Below are 25,348 nucleotides of genomic sequence, written 5' to 3' on the forward strand. Positions count from 1 at the left end.
TTAAGCAAAGCTCACCAGCTTGAGCCCAAGGTCGCTGGCTAGAGCAAGGGGTTACTAGTTCAGCTGCAGCCCCCTGGTCAAGGCACATATGAGAGAGGGGTCAATGAAAAACTGAGGTGTCACATCGAAAAACTGATGATTGATCTGTTACCAGGCACATAATAAAAAACTCTCTCCATTCCTGTCTGTCTGTCCCTATCTATCCCTCTCTCTGACTCTCTCCCTGTCTGTGTAAAAAAAAAAAGAAAAAAGAAAAAAAGAAATGTTCACAGAGACATTTGGAGGGTGTATACCATATTTCCCCATGTATAAGACTCATCTTTTTTGAAAAATGTGGGGTTTGAAAACTGGGTACCTTTTATACATTGGTTGTAGTATTTTTTTTACTTGCATTTCCTGTTTACTCACATTTGTTATCATTTTCACAAATTTTGTGCCCCAAAATTAAGGTGGGCTTATACAGGGAGGCATCTTATACATGGGGAAATATGGTACTTTACAACCTTAGCACTTATTTCTTCATGGGATGGGATTTTGAAAAACATAATTTATTCCTCTATGCAATTTAAGCTGCAAAAACTACAACCAAAAATCCATTGTCATTTTTTCTTTTATTTAATTATTAATGTTAGAGGGAGGAAGAGGGGGGAAACAGACAGACAGATAGTTAGAACCATCAATCTGATTCTGTATGTGCCCTGACCCAGGACCAAATATATGACATTAGTGTATGGGTGTGATGCTCTAACTACTGAGCTCTCTGGTGAAAGCAAGCCATTGTCTATTGGAGGAAAAAATTACTAAAGAAAACCTGAGGCAATTTAAAAATAAAATAATCTAGTCTGCTTTGGTGTCAACACCAGAAGAGGGTTTTTTTGCTCTTGACAGGGGCATAAACACTATTTCTGATTGTTTAGCACGAAGTGACACCTTTCCTAACATGCACTTTTCTTGTGTTGTGGATGCAGTCCAGACTGAGAGACCTCCTAAGATTTGGACATCAGAATTTATCTGAGCCTGGGTCACCACTTACAAGCTAGGTTCTTTTGGTCTCAGAACACCTCCCAGGGTCTTTGTTTCATCACTTGTAAATTTTCTCAGATTTATAGCTGAGAACACGCATTGCTGAATAACCAAGACTTATGTCTCAGCTCTGCTTTCTGAGAAACTGATATACTAAACCTCGCCATGATCAATCAAAACTGGGACCGAAGACATTGCACTACCAAATCCAGTGTTTGTCACAACTTATAATTCTATTATTTATGTATATATTTTCTTCCTCTGTCTACCCCATGACAGTGTATTATTCACAAAGACCGAAAGTGAGTCTGTCTCTTTCACTATAGGCAACCAATATCGAGCACAGTGCCTGGCAAATAATAGAAAAACAATAAGTGTTTTTGGAATGAATGAATAAGTAGTCATTGGCATACGTACACAGACATCCACAAATGAAAGACACTGTGGACACAGAGAGATATGCTCATGTGCAATGCACATCTATGCACACAGATGTACACACACCCAATGTACCTGAGTACATATAGATAGAGAAATATCATAGGTACACAAAGAATATGGAAATAAAATGTCATAATGTTAACAGTAGATATCTCTGTATGAGAATTTGTTTTATCATTTTTTTTGCACTTCTGCAATAAGAATACACTTTTTATAATAAAAAAAAGCTGTTAAAATCAATATACTTTGGCTCAGTGGTAGAGCGTCGGCCTGGCGTGCGGAAGTCCCGGGTTTGATTCCCGGCCAGCGCACACATGAGAAGCGCCCATCTGCTTCTTCACTCCTCCCCCTCTCCTTCCTCTCTGTCCCTCTTTTCCCCTCCCTCAGCTGAGGCTCCATTGGAGCAAAGTTTGCCCAGGCACTGAGGGTGGCTCTGTGGCCTCTGCCTCAGGTGCTGGACTGGCTCCGGTTGCAACAGAGCAATGCCCCGGATGGGCAGAGCATCGTCCCCTGGTGGGCGTGCCAGGTGGATCCCAGTCAGGCGCTTGCGGGAGTCTGTATGACTGCCTCCCCGTTTCCAGCTTCAGAAAAATACAAAAAAAAATTGTATTCCTTTAAATATGACTAAAAAGAAAAATCAATATACTTGTCAAATCAAAGCACATCCTCTTTTACAATACGCTAAGTAGATTTAAATAAAAGAAGTTCAAAAGACAGAAGTATAAAGAATAGAATGGGAAGTCATTGAGTGCAGGGACATGAGTTCCTAGCACAGTGCCTGGTATATGATGGGCACTTTCAAAGGCTTTATGAAAGCATGGCTGGAAGAAAAAAAAAAAAAAACAAGATGAACCAATAGATTCCCAGAAAACAAATCAATAAAGATACACAAAAACTTTACAGAAACGGCAAACTAGAATCAAAGTTTGTAGGCAATCCTCTCTACCAAACCTATTCTTTGGACCTGTACTGAGGCGTGATTCCCAAAATGCACAAGAGGTGGCAGCAAAGAAGCACATGTAACAGAAAATTTCAGCAAACTTCAGAGGATTGAAATGATATCAAGAATGTCTCTTGCTTTCACTACAGTTAACGTTGAAAGAAGTAGCAAACAGTAATTAGAACTCCCTTATATTTATAAGTTATAAAAATACATTCTAGATAGCCTTGGATTCAACACTGACAGAAAACGCACAACACCCAACTGCTGTATTTTCCAGGTGAACTGCTCAGAGCTGTTATTCCCAAGGTGATACAAGGTGGCAGCAGAGAAGCGCACTTGGAAAACATTTACCACAGACAATCCTGTATGTTCTTTCAAGCAAGTTTCACCTACCTCAAACCTTTGAAATGATATAAAGCAAGTTTCTTGTTGTCATTAAACTTACTCTAATAATCAGTAATACAAACTAACTAAAAAACTCTTTCTTTTTTAAGTTAAGAAATTTACTCCTAAATAACCCCCCCCCCTCATAATCACAATTCAAGTTACAAAATACTTTAAAATGAATGGAAGTAAAAACTACATAACAAAACCTATGGAAAAAATGTAGTGATGAATACATTTTAGGGGAAAAAACCTTAAAATACACAGCCTTTCCACCCATACTAGGAACCAGGATACTACATATAATCCAGAGACAGTAAAAAAAAAAAAAAATGTTCACTGCCTGAGCAGGCGGATGCACAATAGATAGAGCATTTGAATGGAATGCGGGGGACCCAGGTTTGAGATCCCAATTTCGCCACATTGACCGTGGGCTCATCTGGTTTGAGCAAAGCTCACCAGTTTGAGTACAGGGTCGCTGGCTAGAGTAAGGGGTCACCCATTCAGCTATAGCCCCATGGTCAAAACACATATGAGAGAGCAATGAATAAAAAACTAAGGTGTCACAATGAAAAACTGAAGATTGATCTGTGACCTGGCACATAATAAAAAACTCTCTCCGTTCCTGTCTTTCTGTACCTATCTATCTTTGTCTCTCACTTTCTCCCTGTCTCTGTAAAAAAAAGAAAAAAGAAATGTTCACAAAGACATTTGGAGGTTGCATACCATATTTCCCCATGAATAAGACTCATAATTTTTGAAAAATGTGGGGTTTGAAAACAGAGTGTATCTTATACAGCAGTTCTATCATTTTTTACTTGCATTTCCTGTTTATTCGCATATGTTATCATTTTCTCAAATTTTGTGCCCCAAAATTAAGATGCATCTTACACAGAGAGGCATCTTATACATGGGAAAATATGGTATTTTACAACCTTACCACTGATTTTGTCTTGGGGTGGGATTTTGAAAAACATAATACATTTCTCTATGCAATTTAGGCTGCAAAAACAAAAAAAAAACCATTGTCATTTTTTCTTTCATTTAATTATTAATGTTAGAGGGAGGAAGAGGGTGGAAACAGACAGATAGTCAGAAACATCAATCTGTTTCTGTATGTGCCTTGACCCAGGACCAAAACTATGACAATAGTGAATGAGTGTGATGCTCTAACTACTGATCTCTCTGGTGAGAGAAAGCCATTGTGTTTTGGGGGAAAAATTACCAATGAAAACCTGATGTAATTAAAAAATAAGATAATAACCTAGTGTGCTGTGGTGACAACACCAGAAGACTTTTCTTTGCTCTTGACAGTCAGGGGCATAAACACCATTTCTAATTGTTTAGCACAAAGTAAACCCATTTCTAACATGCACTTTTTCTTATGCCGTGGCAGCATTCCAGACAGAGAGACCTCCTAAGCCTTGGAAATCAGAATTTATCTGAGCCTGGGTCACCACTTACAAGCTAGATTCTTTTTGTCACAGAACACCTCCCAGGGTCTTTGTTTCATCACTTGTAAATTTTCTCAGTTTTATAGCTGAGAACACGCATTGCTGAAGAACTGAGAATTATGTCTGAGCTCTGCCTTCCGAGAAACTGATATACTGAAACTCACCACGATCAATCAAAACTGGGACCAAAGACATTGCACTACCAAATTCAGTGCTTGTCATAACTTATAATTATTTTATTTATGTATATTTTTCCTTCCTCTGTCTAAACCATGACTGTGTAGTATTCATAATGACAGAAAGTGACTCTGCCTCATTCACTATAGGCAAACAGTGTCGAGCACAGTGCCTGGCATATAATAGATATACAAAAAGTGTTAATTGAATGAATGAATGAATAAATAGTCATTTGAATACATACTCAGACATTCACAAATGACAAACACTCAATCTAGTAATCAGTAATAGAAATTAACTAAAAATAAAACCTTCCGGGAGATGACATCAGAGTGATGGCGCGGTAGGAAGCGATACCGATAAATCTCCCCATAAACTCAACAAGTTCTTCAACCAGAAACAGAAAAACCTATCCTTGGAGCTTTCAGATGCTTCACAACACACCCGAAGGTATGGTCCAGCGAAAGATTGGCTAGACATATGGTCAAACCCTGGGGGAAATAGGGAGTAAGAAATGCTCCGCCTTCCTCTCTAACCCAAACAGGACGGCTTTCACTGAGAACTGAGAATATAGAAACTAAGGCGGGCATAGAGAGTGAATAGATCCAGGCCGTGGTACAAACAGCCAAACCAGGCTGTGGCACAGAGATCCAAGCTGCGCAAAAACCTGGGCAATTCAAGCTACCACACGCGCCAAACCCAGACAAAGAAAGACAAGTGGGGCAGCCATTTTACGCATCTCCTGGTTGGTGCACGTGGATAGTGGGCGAGAAATTCCTACAAACACTTCAGGGGTGGGCACCGCCCTTGCTAACCCACAGAGAGGCAGAGTCAGAGGCCTCTGTGTGGGCAAAAATCGGAATCTCCTAGGAGCCCCAGCGCCCTGAGGGATCCGGGCACGGGAAGGGAGCTGGAGCCAACTCGAACGGTGGAACTTTTCTGAGCGGGAGGAGGGCTTTCTCAGAGTAAGAGGTGTCCCTCCTGATATCCTGATCAGCACGCACGCACGGAGAGTGGGCAGGAGATTCCTCTGAACTCCTCAGGGGTGGGCACCCGTGTTTTCCCACAGAGGAGCAGAGTCAGAGGCCTGTGAGCGGGCCAGGAGCGGAATCTCCTGGCCGCCCCAGCACCCTGGGAAAGCCGCACAGGGACGGAGCGAAAGCCAATTCTAACAACAGAACTTTTCCATGTGGGCAGAGGGCTTTCTTGGAGTGAGAGAAAGCCTGACTCCGACTGGCCTGATATCCAGGTCGGCACGCACGGAGAGTGGGCAAGAGACTCCTCCGAACTCCTCAGGGGTGAGGGCCCATGTTTTCCCACAGAGGAGCAGAGTCAGAGGCCTGTGAGCAGGCCAGGAGCAGAATCTCTGAGCTGCCCCAGCTGAGGGGGCCGCGCACAGGGAGAGAGCGAGAGCCAATTCCAACGCTGGATCTTTTCCGTGCGGATAGGGATTTCACTCGAAGTGTGACGCGGCCGGTCTGACATCCTGGTGGGCGCGCACGGAGAGTGGGCAAGAGATTCCTCTGAATGCCTCAGGAGTGGGCACCCGTGTTATACCACAGAGGGGCAGAGCCAGAGGTCTTTGAATGGGTGGAAGCCCTGCCTGATTATGCTAGCAGCTCTGACTGACTGAGCCTTACTCAGAGCCCTGTGCTGAGTGGGAAAAGAGTGGGGAGTTGCCAGCTCTTTGAGCCTCTTACTATCCAGGCAGAGGCAACAGCAACCCCATAGCTGGATTATCAGGCTTCTAATTGTGGAAGGAAAGACTAGGAGAGAGGCTCCAGGAACACTCTCACAGTGAGAGACCCTCTCACTGTTGGAGCCTATAAACGCTAATGAGCCTCGACTGCCAACGAGACTGAAGCCCAATACATGACATCGCCATAGAGAATTATCAACTGCAAACCTCTTCTGGAGTGTGCCACAGGGGCAGAACCCGGGGTACAAAGTCACCGACCAAGAAGAGAGACAGAAAAGAAAAAGCAAGATGATAACCTCTCAAAATCAAGAATAATCTGCAGACTTTATAACCTATCCCATTTTATTATATTTATTGTCTGTCTCTTTTCTTCATTCTTGATTTTTTTGGGTTTTTTTTCTATTTCAATTTGGTCATTTAATTCTCTCTCAGTCTTACTCTTGCCTCTCTTTGAACTACACTACCCATAAGTGTTACATCTCCCATTATCTTTTCTTTCCTCCTCCTTTCTCTCTATGAGGGTTGCAATCCAAAACCCCTAACTCTCTCTCTCTCTCCTCCTTTTTCTTTTTTCTTCTTTTAGTGGTTCCATCTTTTCTCTCTCTCTCTCTCTTTCCTCCTTCTATATTAGTCTCTTCCTTTCTCCTTTATGTCTTCTCTCATTCAAACCTCAATAACGAACAAATTATCTGGGACTCAAACTTAAGTTTGTGGCATTTTGGGGGGTTTTTACTTCACCTTTTTAACTCATCAGCAGTGCTCCAATCCCTGGCTCTCCATTTTATCTAGTTCTTGTTCCACTAAATACAATAGTAATTTTTTAATTTTCCACCCCTTTTTCCTGTTTCCCTCCTATTCCTCTCATCATAACTCTTAGTCAGCCAACACCTAAAAGCAAATCATTTTATTCTTGACCCAAATTTTTTTCTTATTTGCTTTTTGTGGGTCTATACCGCCCCTCCTTTTTTATATATATATTTTTTTCTTTTATTTATTTTTTCTTTTTTTTCTTTTTCCTTTACCCCTTTATTATTTCTCCCCAATTCAGGCCCTCCACTACAGGTATTGTTTGTTCTGTTTAGTACAATATAATTCACAGTTCATCACAAGATTTTCTCAAGAAAGAGGGGAGAGGAGAGGAGAGGAAAAAAGGAGGGGAAGAAATAATTCCCTTTTTTCTCAAATTTTATCTTATTTTATTTTTCTTTATTTAATAATTAATTTTTTGAAAACCTCAATTTTTTATTTTTATTTTTAATTTTTTAACTTTTTATTCCTTATAAAATCTTATTAATACTATCAACAAAATCACCCTCAGATGCCATTAAAGAAGAGAAAATCGAACATCATAAATACAAAAGAAAGAGAAGTAACACAGAGAGATGAGGAAAAATCTATGGAGAAAAAATTTAAGATACTGGAAACCTTGAAGTTAAACAACAGAGAATTTAAAATAGAAATCCTAAAAATACTCAGAGATATACAAGAAAACAAAGAAAGGAAATTTAGGGAGCTCAGAAAACAACTCAATGAACACAAAGAGTATATCTCCAAGGAAATTGAAACTATAAAAACAAATCAAACAGAGATGAAAAACTCAATTCACAAGCTGAAAAACGAGGTAACAAGCTTAGCTAATAGAACAGGCCAGATAGAAGAGAGGATTAGCGAAATAGAAGACAAGCAACTTGAGGCACAACAAAGAGAAGAAGAAAGAGACTCAAAAATTTAAAAAAATGAGATAGCCCTACAGGAATTATCTGACTCCATCAAAAAGAATAACATAAGAATAATAGGTATATCAGAGGGAGAAGAGAGAGAAAATGGAATGGAGAACATACTCAAACAAATAATAGATGAGAACTTCCCAAGCCTGTGGAAAGAACTAAAACCTCAAATTCTAGAAGCAAACAGAACTCCAAGTTTTCTTAACCCCAACAAACCTACTTCAAAGCACATCATAATGAAATTGGCACAAACCAATGGCAAAGAAAAAATTCTCAAGGCAGCCAGGGAAAAGAAGAATACAACATATAAAGGAAGGCCCATTAGATTATCATCAGATTTCTCAACAGAAACTCTACAAGCTAAAAGAGAGTGGACCCCAATATTTAAAGTCTTGAAAGAGAGAAACTTTCAGCCATGAATACTATACCCATCAAAGCTATCCTTCAAATATGAAGGAGAAATAAAAACATTCACAGATACAGAAAAGATAAGAGAATTTACCACCAGAAAATCCCCACTCCAGGAAATACTAAAGGGGGTTCTCCAATCAGATACAAAGAATAAAAAATAAAAAAAAAAAAAAACAAAGCCACAAGTAAAAGCTCCAAGAAGAACATAACAAAACCAACTTTAAACTGTGACAACAAAAAGAAAGAGGGGGAGAGGATGGAGATTAACGGTAGCAAAGGGCAATGGAGTGCAAAAGTACTCACAAAATAGTGCACTACAATGAACAGGGTAGGAACCCTTTTCATTACTTAATGGTAACCACTATTGAAAAAACCACCACAGAAGCACATGATTTAAAAAAGATAGCTCAGAGGAAAGATGTATGGAACACAACCAAATAAAAACAAAAGATAGAAAAACGAAAGAAAAGGATCAAACAAGACACAAAACTAACAGAAAGCAAGATATAAAATGGCAATAAGGAACTCACAAGTGTCAATAATTACACTAAATGTAAACGAATTAAACTCACCAATAAAAAGGCACAGAGTAGCAGAGTGGATCAAAAAACAAAATCCAACTGTATGCTGCCTACAAGAAACTCATCTAAGTAACAAGGATAAAAACAAATTCAAAGTGAAAGGCTGGAAAACAATACTCCAAGCAAATAACATCCACAAAAAAGCAGGCGTAGCAATACTCATATCTGATAATGCTGACTACAAGACAGCAAAAGTACTCAGAGACAAAAATGGCCATTTCATAATGGCTAAGGGGACACTGAATCAAGAAGACATAACAATTCTTAATATATATGCACCAAACCAAGGAGCACCAAAATATGTAAGACAGCTACTTATTGACCTTAAAACAAAAACTGACAAATATACAATCATACTTGGAGACCTCAATACACCGCTGACGGCTCTAGATCGGTCATCCAAACAGAGAATCAACAAAGATATAGTGGCGTTAAACAAAACACTAGAGCACCTGGATATGATAGACATCTACAGGACATTTCATCCCAAAGTGACTGAGTATACATTTTTCTCCAATGTACATGGATCATTCTCAAGAATTGACCATATGTTGGGCCACAAAAACAACATCAGCAAATTCAGAAAAATCGAAGTTGTTCCAAGCATATTTTCTGATCATAAAGCCTTGAAACTAGAATTCAACTGCAAAAAAGAGGGAAAAAATCCCACAAAAAATGTGGAAACTAAACAACATACTTTTAAAGAATGAATGGGTCAAGGAAGAAATAAGTGCAGAGATCAAAAGATATATACAGACAAATGAAAATGACAACATGACATATCAGAATCTATGGGATGCAGCAAAAGCAGTGATAAGAGGGAAGTTCATATCACTTCAGGCATATATGAACAAACAAGAGAGAGCCCAAGTGAACCACTTAACTTCACACCTAAAGGAACTAGAAAAAGAAGAACAAAGACAACCCAAAACCAGCCGAAGAAAGGAGATAATAAAAATCAGAGCAGAAATAAACGAAATAGAGAACAGAAAAACTATAGAAAAAATTAATAGAACAAGGAGCTGGTTCTTTGAAAAGATCAACAAAATTGACAAACCCTTGGCAAGACTTGCCAAGGAAAAAAGAGAAAGAACTCATATAAACAAAATCCAAAATGAAAGAGGAGAAATCACCATGGACACCGTAGATATACAAAGAATTATTGTAGAATACTATGAAAAACTTTATGCCACTAAATTCAACAACCTAGAAGAAATGGATAAATTCCTAGAACAATACAACCTTCCTAGACTGAGTCAAGAAGAAGCAGAAAGCCTAAACAGACCTATTAGTAGAGAAGAAATAGAAAAAACCATTAAAAACCTTGTTAAGGAAAATCAAAAAAGATATTATGAGATGGAAGAATATTCCTTGTTCTTGGTTAGGTAGAATAAATATAATCAAGATGGCCATATTACCCAAAGCAATATACAAATTTAATGCAATTCCCATCAAAATTCCAATGACGTTTTTTAAAGAAATGGAGCAAAAAATAATTAGATTTATATGGAACTATAAAAAGCCCCGAATAGCCAAAGCAATCCTAAAGAAAAGGAATGAAGCTGGGGGCATTACAATACCTGACTTCAAACTCTATTATAGGGCCATGACAATCAAAACAGCATGGTATTGGCAGAAAAATAGACACTCAGACCAATGGAACAGAATAGAAAGCCCAGAAATAAAACCACATATATATAGTCAAATAATTTTTGATAAAGGGGCCAAGAACACACAATGGAGAAAAGAAAGCCTCTTCAACAAATGGTGCTGGGAAAACTGGAAAGCCACATGCAAAAGAATAAAGCTGGACTACAGTTTGTCCTCCTGTACTAAAATTAACTCAAAATGGATCAAAGATCTAAACATAAGACCTGAAACAATAAAGTACATAAAAGAAAACATAGGTACTAAACTCATGGACCTGGGCTTTAAAGAGCATTTTATGAATTTGACTCCACAGGCAAGAGAAGTGAAAGCAAAAATTAATGAATGGGACTACATCAGACTAAGAAGTTTTTGCTCAGCAAGAGAAACTGATAACAAGATAAACAGACAGCCAACTAATTGGGAAATGATATTTTTAAACACCTGCTCAGATAAGGGCCTAATATCCAAAATATACAAATAACTCATAAAACTCAACAACAAACAAACAAACAATCCAATAAAAAAAATGGGAAGAGGATATGAACAGACACTTCTCCCAGGAAGAAATACAAATGGCCAACAGATATATGAAAAGATGCTCATCTTTTGTGGCACATATACACTATGGAATACTACTCAGCCATAAGAGATGATGACATCGGAACATTTACAGCAAAATGGTGGGATCTTGATAACATGATACGAAGCGAAATAAGTAAATCAGAAAAAAACAGGAACTGTATTATTCCATATGTAGGTGGGACATAATAGTGAAACTAAGAGACATTGATAAGAGTGTGGTGGTTACGGGGGGGAGGGGGGAATGGGAAAGGGATAGGGGGTAGGGAGGGGCACAAAGAAAACAAGATAGAAGGTGACAGAGGACAATCTGACTTTGGGTGGTGGGTATGCAACATAATTGAACGACAAGATAACCTGGACTTGTTATCTTTGAATATATGTATCCTGATTTATTGATGTCACCCCATTAAAAAAATAAAATTATTAAAAAAAAGGAGAAAAAAAAAAGATGCTCATCTTCTTTAGTTATTAGAGAAATTCAAATCAAAACTGCAATGAGATACCACCTCACACCTGTTAGATTAGCTATTATTAACAAGACAGGTAATAGCAAATGTTGGAGAAGTTGTGGAGAAAAAGAAACCCTCATCCACTGTTGGTGGGAATGTAAAGTAGTACAACCATTATGGAAGAAAGTATGGTGGTTCCTCAAAAAACTGAAAATAGAACTACCTTATGACCCAGCAATCCCTCTACTGGGTATATACCCCAAAAACTCAGAAACATTGACTTGTAAAGACACATGCAGCCCCATGTTCATTGCAGCATTGTTCACAGTGGCCAGGACATGGAAACAACCAAAAAGCCCGTCAATAGATGACTGGATAAAGAAGATGTGGCACATATACACTATGGAATACTACTCAGCCATAAGAAATGATGACATTGGATCATTTATAGAAAAATGGTGGGATCTTGACAACATTATATGGAGTGAAATAAGTAAATCAGAAAAAAACAGGAACTGCATTATTCTATACGTAGATGGGACATAAAAGTGAGACCAAGAGACATTGATAAGAGTGTGGTGGTTACGGGGGGAGGGGAGAGAGAAAGAGGGAAGGGGGAGGGGGAGGGGCACAAAGAGAACTAGATAGAAGGTGACAGAGGACAATCTGACTTTGGGTGATGGGTATGCAACATAATTGAACAACAAGATAACCTGGACATGTTATCTTTGAATATATGTATCTTGATTTACTGATGTCACCCCATTAAAAATAAATAAATAAAACCTTCCTTTTTTAAGTGCACATTGGGAATAACAGCTCAGAGCAGTTAACCTGGAAAGATACAGCAGTTGGGTGTTGTGCGTTATCTATCAATGCTGAATCCAAGGCTATCTACAAGATACTTTTAAAACTTGTAAATATGAGGAATTTCTAGTAACTGTTTGCTACTTGTTTCAACGTTAACTGTAGTGTCAGCAAGAGACATACTTGATATCATTTCAATCCTCTGAAGTTTGCTGGAACTTGCTCCATAGCACATACAATAATGGTCTCTGTTACATGTGCTTCTCTGCTGCCACCTCGTGTGCATCTTGGGAATCACGCCTCAGTACAGGTCCAAAAGAGAGGTTTGAAAGATAGGATTGTCTACAAACATTGATTTCAATTTCTTTAAAATTTTTTGTGTATTCTTAGTAGTATATTTTGTGGGAATCTCTCGATTCATCTTGTTTTTCTTCTTTCCTTCCAGCCATGCTTTCATAAAGCCTTTGAAAGTGCCCATCATATACCAGGCACTGTGCTAGTAACTCATGTCCCTGCACTCAATGACTTCCCATTCTACTGTTTTTACTTCTGTCTTTTGAACATCTTTTATTTAAATCTGCTTAATGTATTGTAAAATATGATGTGCTTTGATTTGACAAGTATGTTGAATTTTACCAGCTTTTTTATTATAAAAACTGTATTCTGGCCCTGGCTGGTTAGCTCAGCAGTAGAGCGTCGGCCTGGCGTGCGGGGGACCCGGGTTCGATTCCTGGCTAGGGCACACAGGAGAAGCGCCCATTTGCTTCTCCACCCCCTCCCCCTCCTTCCTCTCTGTCTCTCTTCCCCTCCCGCAGCCAAGGCTCCATTGGAGCAAAGATGGCCCGGGCGCTGGGGATGGCTCCTTGGCCTCTGACCCAGGCGCTAAAGTGGCTCTGGTCGCGGCAGAGCGATGCCCCAGAGGGGCAGAGCATCGCCCCCTGGTGGGCAGAGCATCGCCCCTGGTGGGCATGCCGGGTGGATCCCGGTCGGGCACATGCGGGTGTCTGTCTGACTGTCTCTCCCCGTTTCCAGCTTCAGAAAAATACAAAAAAAAAACTATCCTTATTGCAGAAGTGCAAGAAAAAATGATAAGTAAAACAAAACAACAAATTTTCATACAGAGATATCTACTGTTAATATTAGGACATTTTCTTTATATATTCTTTGTGTACCTATTATATTTCTCTATCTATATGTACTCAAATACATTGGGTTTTTGTACATCTGTATTCAGAGATGTGCATTGCACATGAGCATATCACACTGTGTCCACAGTTTCCATCATTTTTGTATATCTGTGTATGTATACAAATGACTATTTATTCATTCATTCAATAAACACTTGTTTTATTTCTCTTATGTGCCAGGCACTGTGCTCGACACTGGTTGCCTATAGTGAATGAGACAGACTCACTTTCTATCTTATGAATACTACACTGTCATGTGGTAGACTGAGGAAGGAAAAATATACATAAATTAAAAAATTATAAGTTGTGACAAGCACTAGATTTGGTAGTACAATGTCTTTGGTTTCAGTTATGGTTAATTGTGGTGAAGATCAGTATATCAGTTTTTCAGAATGCAGAGCTGAGACATAAGACTAGGTTCTTCAGCAATGCGTGTTCTCTGGTTTAAAACTTAGAAAATTTACAAGTGATGAAACAAAGAACCTGGGAGGTGTTCTCTGACCAAAAGAACCTAGCTTGTAAGTGGTGATCCAGGCTCAGATAAATTCTGATGTCCAAAGCTTAGGAGGTCTCTGAGATTGGACTGCTGCCACAGCACAAGAAAAAGTGCGTCTTAGAAAAAGGGTCACTTTGTGCTAAACAATTAGAAATAGTGTTTATGCCCCTGAATGTCAAGAGGAATAAAAAGTCTTCTTGTGTTGTCACCACAGCAGACTAGATTATTATTTTATTTTTTAATTACCTCAGGTTTTCTCTTGTAATTTTTCCCCCCAAAAGACAATGGCTTGTTCTCACCAGAAAGCTCAGTAGTTAGAGCATCACACCCGTACAGTAATGTCATAGGTTTGGTCCAAGGTCAAGGCACATACAGGAACAGATTGATGTTTCTAAAAATCTGTCTGTTTCCCCCCTCTTCTTCCCTCTAACATTAATAATTAAATAAAAGAAAAAATGACAATGGCTTTTCTGTTGTAGTTTTTGCAGCTTAAATTGCATAGAGGAATGAATTATGTTTTTCAAAATCTCACCCCAAAAGGAAATAGGTGGTAAGGTTGTAAAGTATCATATTTCCCCATGTATAACATGCCTCCCTGTATAAGACACACCTTAATTTTGTAGCACAAAATTTGTGAAAATGATAACAAATGAGAATAAAAAGGAAATGCAAGTACAAAATTCTACAACCACTATATAAGATGTACCCAGTTTTCAAACCACAATTTTTTAAAAAAAAAAAAAGATGAGTTTTATACATGGGGAAATATGGTATGCACCCTCCAAATGTCTTTGTGAACATTTCTTTTTTCTTTTTTTTTTTTTCTTTTACAGAGACGGGGAGAGAGTCATAGACAGGAATGGATAGGGATAGACACACAAGAATGGAGAGAGTTTTTTATTATGTGCCAGGTCACAGATCAATCATCAGTTTTTCATTGTGACACCATAGTTGTTCATTGACTGCTCTCTCATATGTGCCTAGAACAGGGGGCTACAGCTGACCGAGTGACCCCTTGCTCAAGCCAGCAACCTTGGGCTCAAGCTGGTGAGCTTTGCTCAAACCAGATGAGCCCATGCTCAAGCTGGCGACCTTGGGATCTCGAACCTGGGTCCTCCGCATTCCAGTCAAATGCTCTATCCACTGCACAACCACCTACTCAGGCTGTGAACATTTTTTTCTTTTACTTTCTCTGGATTTTCTTAAGTATCCTGATTCTTAAAATGGGTGGAAAGGCTGTGTATTTTAAGGTTTTTTTCCCTTAAAATGTATTCATCACTACATTTTTCCATAGGATTTTATGCAGTTTTTATTTCCATTAATTTTAAAGTATTTTGTAACTTGAATTGTGATTTCGAGGGGGGTTATTTAGAAGTGAATTTCTTAACTTAATAAAGGAAGGGTTTTTTAGTTAGTTTCTATTACTGATTACTAGATTAAGTGTAATGACAACAAGAAACATGCTTTATATCATTTCTAAGGTTTCAGGTAGTTGAAACTTGATTGAAAGAACATACAGGATTGTCTCTGGTAAATGTTTTCGAAGTGTGTTTCTCTGCTGCCACCTCGAGTGCACCTTGGGAATAACAGTTCAGCGCAGTTCACCTGGAAAAATACAGCAGGTGGGTGTTGTGCGTTATCAATCAATGTTGAAGCTATGCCTATCAAAAAGATACTTTTATAACTTGTAAATATTAAAAATTTGTAGTTACTGTTTGCTATTTGTTTCAATGATAATTGTAGTGAAAGCAAGAGACATACTTGGTATCATTTGAATCCTCTTAAATTTGCTGGAATTTGCTCCATAGCTCATACAATAATGGTCTCTGTTACATGTGCTCCTCTGCTGCCACCTCATGTGCATCTTAGGAATCATGTCTTAGTACAGATCCAAAGAAAAGATTTGGTATAGAAATAAAACCACATATATATCGTCAAATAATCTTTGATAAAGGGGCCAACAACACAAAATGGAGAAAAGAAAGCCTCTTCAACAAATGGTGTTGGGAAAACTGGAAAGCCACATGCAAAAGAATGAAACTCGACTACAGCCTGTCCCCGTGTACTAAAATTAATTCAAAATGAATCAAAGACCTAAATATAAGATCTGAAACAATAAAGTACATAGAAGAAGATATAGGTACTAAACTCATGGACCTGGGTTTTAAAGAACATTTTATGAACTTGACTCCAATGGCAAGAGAAGTGAAGGCAAAGATAAATGAATGGGACTACATCAGAATAAAAAGTTTTTGCTCAGCAAGAGAAACTGATATCAAAATAAACAGACAGCCAACTAAATGGGAACTGATATTTTCAAACAACAGCTCAGATAAGGGCTAATATCCAAAATTTACAAAGAACTCATAAAACTCAACAACAAACAAACAAACAATCCAATAAAAAAATGGGAAGAGGACATGAACAGACACTTCTCCCAGGAAGAAATACAAATGGCCAACAGATATATGAAAAGATGCTCAGCTTCATTAGTTATTAGAGAAATGCAAATCAAAACTACAATGAGATATCACCTCACCCTGTTAGATTAGCTATTATCAACAAGATGGGTAATAGCAAATGTTGGAGAGGCTGTGGAGAAAAAGGAACCCTCATACACTGTTGGTGGGAATATAAAGTAGTACAACCATTATGGAGGAAAGTATGGTGGTTCCTCAAAAAACTGAAAATAGAACTACCTTATGACCCAGCAATCCCTCTACTGGGTATATACCCCAAAACCTCAGAATCATTGATACGTAAAGAGACATGTAGCCCCATGTTCATTGCAGCACTGTTCACAGTGGCCAAGACATGGAAACAACCAAAAAACCCTTCAATATAAGACTGGATAAAGAAGATGTGGCACATATACACTATGGAATACTACTCAGCCATAAGAAATGATGACATCAGATCATGTACAGCAAAATGGTGGGATCTTGATAACATTATATGGAGTGAAATAAGTAAATCAGAAAAAAACAAGAACTACATGATTCCATACATTGGTGGAACATAAAAACAAGACTAAGAGACATGGACAAGAGAGCGGTGGTTACCAGGGGTGGGGGGAGGGAGGACGCAGGAGGGAAGGAGGGAGAGAGTTAGGGGGAGGGGGAGGGGCACAGAGAAAACTAGACAGAGGGTGACGGAGGACAATCTGACTCTGGGTGAGGGGTATGCAACATAATTTAATGACAAGATAACCTAGACATGTTTTCTTTGAATATATGTACCCTGAATTATTAATGTCATCCCATTAACATTAATAAAAATTTATTTTAAAAAAGTGAAACTAAGAAAAAAAAAAGAAAAGATTTGGTATAGAGCAGGGGTCTCAAACTCAACTCAGCATGTGGGCCGCAGAGCAAGATCACAGCCATTCGGCAGGCCGCACTAGGTCTACAAAAGGCAACTGTTACGCAACACTTTTCTCACTGCAGTTGAAAACAAAAAAAATCAGTACAACAAGCACAATCGTACATGCAGTTTACTCAGTGTCACAAAACGACCAGAAACTGTAGTTTGCATCACAACTGCTGTTAACTAAGCTAATATCTAGCTAGGATGCTAGAGAAATGAAAAATACAAGTAGGCCCCTAGGCTTACTTAATTTTATCCAAAATATTTTGAACTTCGTGGATTAGTCTGCGGGCCGCACAAAAATGTTCGGCGGGCCGCATGCGGCCCGCGGGCCGCGAGTTTGAGACCCCTGGTATAGAGGATTGTCTAAAAACGTTTATTCCGCCCTGGCCGGTTGGCTCAGCGGTAGAGCGTCGGCCTAGCGTGCGGAGGACCTGGGTTCGATTCCCGCCCAGGGCACACAGGAGAAGCGCCCATTTGCTTCTCCACCCCTCCGCCGCACTTTCCTCTCTGTCTCTCTCTTCCCCTCCCGCAGCCAAGGCTCCAGTGGAGCAAAGATGTCCCGGGCGCTGGGGATGGCTCTGTGGCCTCTGCCTCAGGGGCTAGAGTGGCTCTGGTCGCAACATGGCGACGCCCAGGATGGGCAGAGCATCGCCCCCTGGTGGGCAGAGCATCGCGCCCTGGTGGGCAGAGCATCGCCCCATGGTGGGCGTGCCGGGTGGATCCCGGTCGGGAGCATGCAGGAGTCTGTCTGTCTCTCCCTGTTTCCAGCTTCAGAAAAATGAAAAAAAGAAAAAAAATTAAAAACGTTTATTCCCATTAGCCGTTTTTGTAAAAATTTTGTGTATCCTTAGAAATTTTTTTTCTGGGAATCTATCATTTCATCTTGTTTTTCTTCTTTCCTTCCAGCCATGCTTTCATAAAGCCTTTAAAAGTGCCCATCATTTACCAGGCACTGTGCTAGGAACTCATGTCCTTGCACTCAATGACTTCCCATTCTACTATTTTTACTTCTATCTTTTGAACTTCTTTTATTTAAATCTTCTTAATGTATTGTAAAATATTATGGGCTTTGATTTGACAATAATATTGAATTTTACCAGCTTTTTTATTATAAAAATGTATTCTTATTGCAGTAGTGCAGGAAAAAATGATAAGAAATACAAAACAACAAAATTTCATACAGAGATATTTACTTTTAACATTATGACATTTTCTTTTCATATTCTTTGTGTACCTATTATATTTCTCTATCTATATGTACTCAGGTGTATTGGGTGTGTGTACATCTGTGTGCATAGATGTGCATTGCACATGAGCATATGTCTCTGTGTCCACAGTATCTGTCATTTGTGGATATCTGTGTATGTATGCAAATGACTATTTATTCATTCATTCAATAAACACTTATTATATTACTATAAAGTGCCAGGAACTGTGCTCGACACTGGTTGCCTCTAGTAAATGAGAAAGACTCACTTTCTGTTTTTATGAATACTACACTACTATGGAGTAGACAGAGGAAAAAAATATATACATAAGTAAAATAAATATAAGTTGTGAGAAGCACTGGATTTGGTAGTGCAATGTCTTTGGTCGCAGTTTTGATTGATCATGGTGAAGTTCTGTATATCAGTTTCTTGTAGGGCAGAGCTGAGACATAAGTCTCGGTTCTTCAGCAATGCGTGTTCTCAGTTATATAACTGAGAAATTTTACTAGTGATAAAACAAAGACCCTGGGAGATGTTCTGTGACTAAAAGAACCTAGCTTGAAAGTGGGGACCCAAGCTCAGATAAATTCTGATGTTCAAAGTTTGGAGGCCTCTCTGTGTGGACTGCGGTCACGGCACACGAAAACGTGCATCTTAGAAAAGGGGTCACTTTGTGCTAAACTATTAGAAATAGTGTTTATGCCCCTGACTGTCAAGAGCAAAGAAAAGTCTTCTGGTGTTGTAACCACAGCAGACAAATCATTATTTTATTTTTTAAATACCTCAGGTTTTCTCTAGTAATTTTTTCCCGAAAAAAACAATGGCTTGCTCTCACCAGAGAGCTAAATAGGTAGAGCATCACACCCATACACTAATGTCATAGGTATGGTCCTGGGTCAAGGCACATACAGAAACAGATTGATGTTTCCGACTATCTGTCTGTATGTTTCCCCCCTATTCATCCTTCTAACATTAATAATTAAATAAAAGAAAAAATGACAATAGCTTTTTTGTTGTTCTTTTTTCAGCTTTAATTGTATAAAGGAATGTATTATGTTTTTCAAAATCTCACCCCAAAAGGAAATAAGCGGTAAGTTTGTAAAGTGCCATATTTCCCCATGTATAAGATTCCTCCCTGTATAAGATGCACCTTAATTTTGGGGCACAAAATTTGAGAAAAAGATAACAAATGTGAATAAACAGGAAATGCAAGTAAAAAATACTACAACTACTGTATAAGACGCACCCAGGTTTTCAACCCCATATTTTTCAAAAAAGATGAGTCTTATATATGGGGAAATATGGTATACACCCTCCAAATGTCTCTATGAACACTTCCTTTTTTCTTTTTCCTTTTTTTTTTTTTTTTTTACAGAGCCAGGGAGAGAGTCAGAGAGAGGGATAGATAGGGACAGACAGACAGGAATGGAGACATTTTTTTATTATGTGCCAGGTCAAAGATCAATCATCAGTTTTTTGTCGTGACACCTTACTTGTTCTATGACTGCTCTCTCATATGTGCCTTGACTAGAGGGATACAGCTGAACGAATGAACCCTTGCTCGAGCCAGCAATCCTGTGCTCAAACTGATGAGTTTTGCTCCAACCAGATGAGCACACGCTCAACCTGACATCCTCGGGATCTCAAACCTGGGTCCTCCGCATTCCAGTCAAATGCTCTATCTACTGCCCAACCACCTACTCAGGCTGTGAACATTTTTTTCTTCTACTGACTCTGCATTTTATTTAGTATCCTGGTTTCTAGTATGGGTGAAAAGGTTGTGTGTTTTAAGGTTTTTTTCCCCTAAAATATATTCATCACAACATTTTTCCATAGGTTTTCTTATGTAGTTTTTATTTCAATTAATTTTAAAGTATTTTGTAACTTGAATTGTGATTTTGAGGGGGGGGGTATTTTTTTTTTTTTTTGTATTTTTCTGAAGCTGGAAATGGGGAGAGACAGTCAGACAGACTCCCACATGCGCCCAACCGGGATCCACCCAGCACACCCACCATGGAGCGACGCTCGGCCCACCAGGGGGCGATGCTCTGCCCCTCCGGGGCATCGCTCTGCCGCAACCAGAGCCACTCTAGTGCCTGGGGCAGAGGCCAAGGAGCCATCCCCAGCGCCCGGGCCATCTTTGCTCCAATGGAGCCTTGGCGGTGGGAGGGGAAGAGACAGACAGAGAGGAAGGAGGAGGGGTGGAGAAGCAAATGGGCGTTTCTCCTATGTGCCCTGGCCGGGAATCAAACCCGGGTCCCCCGCATGCCAGGCCGACGCTCTACCGCTGAGCCAACCAGCCAGGGCTGGGGGGGGGGGTTATTTAGGAGGAAATTTCTTAACTTATAAAAGGAAGCGTTTTTTAATTAGTTTCTATTACTGATTACTAGATTAAGTGTAATGACAACAAGAAACATGCTTTATATCATTTCAAAGGTTTGAGGTAGTTGAAACTTGCTTTGAAAAAACATACAGGATTATCTGTGGTAAATATTTTCCAAGTGCGCTTCTCTGCTGCCACCACATGTGCACCTTGGGAATAACAGCTCAGAGCAGTTCACCTAAAAAAATACAGCAGTTCAGTGTTTGTTATCTATCAATGTTGAAATCCATGGCTATTTGGAAGATACTCTTATAACTTGTAAATATAATAAATTTCTAGTTACTGTTTGCTACTTGTTTCAACGTTAACTGTAGTGAAATCAAGAGACATATTTGACATCATTTCAATCCTCTGAAGTTTGCAGGAACTTGCTCCATAGCACATACAATAATGGTCTGTTACATGTGCTTCTCTGCTGCCACCTCGTGTCCATCTAGAAAATCATCCTCAGTACAGGTCCAAAAGAAAGGTTTGGTAGAGAGGATTGTCTACAAACGTTGATTCCAATTTGCTGTTTTTGTAAAGTTTTTTTGTATCCTTAGTGGTTTGTTTTCTGGGAATTTCTTGGTTCATCTTGTTTTTCTTCTTACCTTCCAGCCATGCTTCCATAAAGCCTTTGAAAGTGCCCATCATATACCAGGCACAGTGCAGGGAACTCATGTCCCTGCACTCAATGACTTCCCATTCTACTATTTTTACTTCTGTCGTTTGAACTTCTTTTATATAAATCTTTTTTTTTTTCTTTGAAGCTGGAAACGGGGAGAGACAGTCAGACAGACTCCCGCATGCGCCCGACCGGGATCCACCCGGCACGCCCATCAGGGCCAACGTTCTGCCCACCAGGGGGCGATGCTCTGCCCCTCCGGGGTATCGCTCTGCCACGACCAGAGCCACTCTAGCGCCTGGGGCAGAGGCCAAGGAGCCATCCCCAGCACCTGGGCCATCTTTGCTCCAATGGAGCCTTGGCTGCGGGAGGGGAAGAGAGACACAGAGAGGAAGGGGAGGGGTGGAGAAGCAAATGGGCGCTTCTCATATGTGCCCTGGCTGGGAATCGAACCCGGGTCCCCCACATGCCAGGCCGACACTCTACCGCTGAGCCAACCAGCCAGGGCTAAATCTTCTTAATTTATTATAAAATATGATGAAATTTGATTTTATAAGTATGTTGAATTTTACCAGCTTTTTTATTGAAAGAATTGTATTCTTATTGCAGAAGTGCAGGAAAAAAAATAAGAAAAACAAAAAAAACAAATTTTCATACAGAGATATCTTCTGTTAATATTAGGACATTTTCTTTTTATACTCTTGGTATACATATTATATTTCTCTATCTATATGTACTCATATATATTTGGTGTGTGTGCATCTGTGTGCATAGATGTGCATTGCACATGAGCATATCTCTCTGTGTCCACAGTGTCTATCATTTGTGGATAACTGTGTATGTATGCAAATGACTATTTATTCATTCATTCAATAAACACTTATCATATTTCAATATGTGCCAGTCATGGGGTAGATTGAGGAAGGAAAAATATACATCAATAAAATAATGAGAAGTTGTGACAAGCACTGGATTTGGTAGTGCTTTGGTCCCAGTTTTGATTGATCGTGGCGAGGTTCAGTATATTAGTTTCTCAGAAGGCAGAGCTGAGACATAAGTCTCGGTTCTTCAGCAATGTGTATTCTCAGGTATAAAACTGAGAAAATTTAGAAGTGTTGAAACAGACACCCTGGGAGGTGTTCTGTGACCAAAAGAATCTAGCTTTTAAGTGGTGACCCAGGTTCAAATAAATTCTGATGTCCAAAGTTTAGGAGGTCTCTCAGTCTGTACTGCTGCCATGGCACAATAAAAAGTGCATGTTAGGAAAGGGGTCACTTCGTGCTTAACAATCAGAAGTAGTGTTTATGCCGCAGACAGTCAAGAGCAAAGAAAAGTCTTCTGGAGTTGTCATCACAGCAGACTAGTTTATTATTTTAATTTTTTATTGCCTCAGAGTTTCTTTAGTAATTTTTTCCCACAAAAGACAATGGCTTGATCTCACCAGAGAGCCCAGTCGTTAGAGCATCACACCCATTACTAACTTCTTAAGTTTGGTCCTCGGTCAAGGCACACACAGAATCAGATTGATGTTTCTGACTATCTTTCTGTCTGTTTTCCCCCCATTCCTTCCTCTAACATTAATAATTAAATAATAGAAAAAATGACAGCGGCTTTTTGGTTGTAGTTTTTGCACCTTAAATTGCATAGAGGAATGAATTATGTTTTTGAAATCTTACTCCAAAAGAAAAGAAGTGGTATGTTTGTAGAGTACCATATTTCCCCATGTATAAGATGCCTCCCTGTATAAGATGCACCTTAATCTTGGGGCACAAAATTTGAGAAAATGATAACAAATGTGAATAAACAGGAAATGCAAGTAAAAAATACTACAACCACTGTGTAACACGCACCCAGTTTTCAAACCCCACATTGTTCAAAAAAGATCAGTCTTTTACATGGGGAAATATGGTATACATCCTCCAAAAGTCCCTGTTAATATTTCTTTTTTTTTCTTTTTTTTTTTTTTTTACAGAGACAGAAAGAGAGTCAGAGAGAGTGATAGATAGAAACAGACAGGAATAGAGAGAATATTTTATTATGTACCAGGTCACAGATCAATCATCAGTTTTTCATTGTGAAACCTTACTTGTTCATTGACTGTTCTCTCATATGTGCCTTGACCAGGGGGCTACAGCTGACCGAGTGACCCCTTGCTCGAGCCAGCGACCTTGGGCTCCAGCTGGTGAAATTTGCTCAAATCAAATGAGCCCACGCTCAAGCTAGTGACCTTGGGATCTCAAACCTTGGTCCTCCGCATTCCAGTCAAATGCTGCACCCAGTGCAACGACGACTGCTCAGGCTGTGAACTTTTTTTTTTTTTACTTTTTCTGTATTTTATTTAGTATCCTGGTTCTTAGTATAGGTGGAAAGGCTGTGTATTTTAAGGTTTTCTTGCCCTAAAATATATTCATCATTACATTTTCCCATAGGTTTTTTATGTAGTTTTTATTTCCATTAACTTAAAGTATTTTGTAACTTGAATTGTGATTTTGAGGGGGTGTTATTTAGGAGTGAATTTATTAACTTAAAAAAGGAAGGGTGCCCTGGCCGGTTTGGCTCAGTGGTAAAGTGTCGGCCTGGCGTTCAGGAGTCCTGGGTTTGATTCCTGGCCAGGGCACACAGGAGAAGCCCCCATCTGCTTCTCCACCCCTCCCCCCTCCTTCCTCTCTGTCTCTCTCTTCCCCTCCTGCTGCCAAGGCTCCATTGGAGCAAAGTTTGCTCGACACTGAGGATGGCTCTGTGGCGTCTGCCTCAGGTGCTAGAATGGCTCTGATTGTGGCAGAGTGATGCCCCAGATGGGCAGAGCATCACCCCTGGTGGGCATGCCAGGTGGATCCCAGTCGGGCGCATGCGGGAGTCTGTTCCAACTTCAGAAAAAAAATTTTTTTTTAAAAAGGGTTTTTTAGTTAGTTTCTATTACTGATTACTAGATTAAGTTTAATGAAAACAAGAAACATGCTTTATATCATTTCAAAGGTTTGAGGTAGTTGAAACTTGCTTGAAAGAACATACAGGATTGTCTGTGGTAAATGTTTTCCAAGTGCGCTTCTCTGCTGCCACCTCCTGTGCACCTTGGGAATAACAGCTCAGAGCAGTTCATCTGGAAAAATACAGCAGTTGGATGTTGTGCGTTATCTATCAATGTTGAATCTCAGGCTATATAAAAGAAACTTTTATAACTTGTAAATATAAGGAATTTCTAGTTACTGCTTCCTACTTCTTTCAACGTTAACTGTAGTGAAAGCAAGAGATATACTTGATATCATTTAAATTCTCGGAAGTTTGCTGGAACTTGCTTCATTGCACATACAATAATGGTCTGTTACATGTGCTTCTCTGCTGCCACCTCGTGTGCATCTTGAGAATCACGCCTCAGTACAGGTTCAAAGGAAATGTTTGGTAGAGAGGATTGTCTATAAAGGTTGAATCCAATTTGCCGTTTCTGTAAAGTTTTTTTGTATCCTTAGTGATTAGTTTTCTGGGAATCTCTCGGTTCATCTTGTTTTTCTTCTTTCCTTCCAGCCATGCTTTCATAAAGCCTTTGAAAGTGCCCATCATAAAACAGGCACTGTGCTAGGATCTCATGTTCCTGCACACACTGACTTTCCATTCTACTATTTTTACTTCTGTCTTTTGAACTTCTTTTATTTAAATCTTCTTAATGTATTGTAAAATATGATGTGCTTTGATTTGACAAGTATGTTGAATTTTAACAGCTTTTTTATTATAAAAATGTATTCTTATTGCAGAAGTGCAAGAAAAATGATAAAAAA

This window comes from Saccopteryx bilineata, chromosome 6, assembly GCF_036850765.1.
Source record: "Saccopteryx bilineata isolate mSacBil1 chromosome 6, mSacBil1_pri_phased_curated, whole genome shotgun sequence".
Taxonomy (NCBI): domain Eukaryota; kingdom Metazoa; phylum Chordata; class Mammalia; order Chiroptera; family Emballonuridae; genus Saccopteryx; species Saccopteryx bilineata.